The following is a 3,810-nucleotide window of genomic DNA, read 5'->3' on the forward strand; positions in this document are numbered from 1 at the left end:
GTTCATATTCTATATTGTCATGTCTGTTATGGTCCTATGTGGCCCTAGTGGTGTTTTGGTCTGTGTATAATCCACTGTTAGTGTTTTCCAGTGCTGACGATGGATGGTGCGAGTGGCAGTAGAGATTGGAGGCGTGGAGATTGGGACACACCTGGGCCTCATCACCACCCAGTATAAAAGAAGAGAGCCCACAAGCTCTCTTTTGCCATTGTAACAAACACCACATGCTGCTGAGACCCTGTTTTTCTGTGAAACAATGCTAGTCAGACAAAGTCACTATTCAGACAAAGTTGTTAGTCAAAGTTACTTTAAGCAACTCAACTCAATTAACCACTGTCCAAGTATCCCAAACCATTTGCCTGCCTGCGTGTACTGCAATAGAAGGGAAGCTGTATATGGTAAGGGTGTGCTGCTATTTTCTTTTGTTGCCCCAGTTTTGCCCCATTGTTTCTGTTTAGTCAGGGAGCCTATAGATTGTGATTTTCCTTTTGGTGTAGTATAGATTGTTTGTTTGTTATTTTAGCATTATTTAGCATTGGCCACCCTGACGGCATATATATGCACGCTTGCCCTCTATATCTAATTACTGTGAAGCCTTTTTTTCTCAATAAATGTGCACCTTTTTTGCCTGAATTGGTTTGTGATCCTTGACAGCCACACATATATTACTCCTTTGGAGCCAAGACCCCACATAGGGTCATAAGGTCGTAATTTATGTCATGATGTGAAGCATGGCAGTGACCAAGTGTAAAATGACTTAGACTGGACCTCTTGTCCACTAGTCCCTTCCTAACAGTTTAGTCTAGTTTTTATTTGTTGACGAAATTGTCAGTATATTTAGTCTTAGTTGTTAGTCATCATAGCTTAGTTTTCATTTAGTTTCCATTTAGTTTTCGTCAGTGGAAAAAGTTGTGACTGTAAAAACAGTCATTACGACGGCATCAAGACCCGCCAAAACACATTTTAGGATTTGAAATGAAAACTATTCAATAGACTATAGCCTATGGTCAAAATTTATTGAAAGGATAGCCCCTTGAGATGCAGCATCTCATTTTAGAGGGGGTCCCGTATACAGGGAAAAACATTACATACAGTACAGTTCAGTTACACAAATAGACAGTGCACAATAGACAATACAGACATGTACAGATACAGTTAGCTTGCTCATCCTCTCCCACCCACTCCACCATCCCCCCAACACTTTCTGGACAAGCATATTGAGACTAGTACAGTACAGTGATTTGAAACAGGGGTCAGAAGTAAACAACAGTATGACTAAAATTAAAATTAAAATTTGCTGCCAAAAACAACATTGGTGCCCTGCTGGGTGCAGCCATTAATGGGGTACAGTACAGGCCAGGTGTAGCTAATCAGCTTAACCCTAGAACACTAAACGGGTGATTTTCATAATGTTGCTGATGTCTGAGGTGGGTGGGTCTTTCAGTACCTTCATGATGCTCAGTGACAGCATAGAAGGTAAAGGAAAGGTACTATGTTTACCATGGGTAACTGGACTAAGCTCAAGAACTTGTTCACAGCCAGGCCCTGCTCATAGAACATTTCATGGTAGGGGTTCAATGCCTTGTCCAAGGGCACTTCAGCGGTGGTAATTGTAACGTGCCTGTCCGGGAATACGAACTAGAGACCTTCCGATATCAAGACTGCTCCGCAAACCGTTCGGCCACCGCTTGGTGGTTTGTTTCCCTGTCCACCCACATCCCTGTTTTTTCTCCACCCACATCCCTGTTTTTTCTCTACAGGCAGGTGTTCGCGTGAATTTCACCCGTGTTTTTGTGATAGTGTGATAGAGAAATAAAAATCCCATACACCCACAATGGACTGGATGGTATTTTCTTCACTGGACCACTCTCACATGTCTTATAGGAATGGGTGGACCAAAGGAGAAGTACGGTTCCCAACTTAATTTCTCCTTTTATAGGAATATTTAAAAAAAGTATATACAAGTAGGCTACAATTATGCAGCAGCACCAACAACAAACAAAGAAATACAAATATGTTGAGCATTATAATGTCTCCTGCATGCATATTATATTACCTTGTATTTCTATTAACTATTCAATTAATTTGAACATGTATATATTTACAATAACCATGGAAAACATATAGATTTAACATTGGAAAACATTAAAATATTGGTAGGGTATATACATGTAGGGTACTACTGGCCAATCTGGACTTGAGGGGCACAATACCCACCTGGAAATACACTGGCACTGGGGCAACCCTCTGTGGATTTGTCAAAAGTCATGAAACAAAAGTGAAATCCCGTTTGTACAGTATAGATACCTAGAAAGCATGAGGAAGTCACCCAGCGTTACTATCTGTCACGCTATCATGTCTGTGTGTCTTCCCTCCGTCAATCTGATCCAGTGACGTATTGTGAGACAGGATAATAACGTCCCCCAATGGGTTCACTGTCAGCCTGTCAGGCCGTTGGAAAGGTTAGGAAAGCCTGTTTCCATCTGTGTATAGGCCAATCTGTTCGCTGGCCGTGTGATCCAAAGGTCGGGGAAGCCTGTTCCGTCCGTTAACCACTTTACCACATGAACTGCGAAAGCATGCATCGCTCTTCCTGGAAGGTAAAATGTTGCCGGAAAATGAAAGAGAAATGCATGTGACGATATTAATGAAGCCTATAGGATACTTCACCGATTTTCAGGCCAGGATCCCCTTAGCTGAGAGACAGATGAACCAGGGACCCCTTAGAGAGAGATGAAGCAGGGACCCCTTAGCTGACAGAGAGAGGAAGCAGGGACCCCTTAGCTGAGAGACAGATGAACCAGGGACCCCTTAGCTGAGAGAGAGAGAGATGAAGCAGGGACCCCTTAGCTAAGAGAGAGAGATGAAGCAGGGACCCCTTAGCTGAGAGAGAGATGAAGCAGGGACCCCTTAGCTAAGAGAGAGAGATGAAGCAGGGACCCCTTAGCTAAGAGAGAGAGATGAAGCAGGGACCCCTTAGCTGAGAGAGAGATGAAGCAGGGACCCCTTAGCTAAGAGAGAGAGATGAAGCAGGGACCCCTTAGCTGAGAGAGAGATGAAGCAGGGACCCCTTAGCTGAGAGAGAGAGACATGAAGCAGGGACCCCTTAGCTGAGAGAGAGAGAGAGAGAGAGAGAGAGAGAGAGAGAGAGAGAGAGAGAGAGAGAGAGAGAGAGAGAGAGAAAGATGAAGCAGGGACCCCTTAGCTGAGAGAGAGAGATGAAGCATGCAGGCAGTGTTTTTACTTACTGTATACAGTATGAGCACTTTGATATCCCTGATATGATGACCATGTTGCATCAACTACAGTATATCTGAGAGACTGATTATAATGTCTGTGCACAATGATATGAGATGCAACATGCTCTGTTCCTGTTCATTCTGTTCTCATCTTTGTTAACATAATACATTTTATTTATAAGGCGCCTTTCAGGGCACTCAAGGTCGCCGTATACAGATTAAAAGCAGTACAAGAACACAGTTTAAAAGCAGGGGAAAATAAAACTATAGGGCACAGCTTGCAGCAGAAGACACAGAGGTCACACAGATAGTCATAGGCCTGCCTAAACAGGTGGGTTTTGAGGTGAGTTTGAAATATGGTGATAGAGTCCATGTTTATATCTGCTATATACGTCATTATGTGTCCACTGTGTTCATACTGTATATATTTCTCTGTGTGCGTCTAATATAAACTAGAATGTATGTAAAATACGGCCTGGGTGTTGACATTATGACTCCGCTGATCCTCCCCCACGGTTCAGATGGAGACTCATGGAGGACCCCTCGGGTCCTTGAGGGAGTTCCAGGGGGT

This window comes from Protomyctophum bolini, assembly GCF_963924005.1.
Source record: "Protomyctophum bolini genome assembly, chromosome: 10".
In the NCBI taxonomy this organism is placed as follows: Eukaryota; Metazoa; Chordata; class Actinopteri; order Myctophiformes; family Myctophidae; genus Protomyctophum; species Protomyctophum bolini.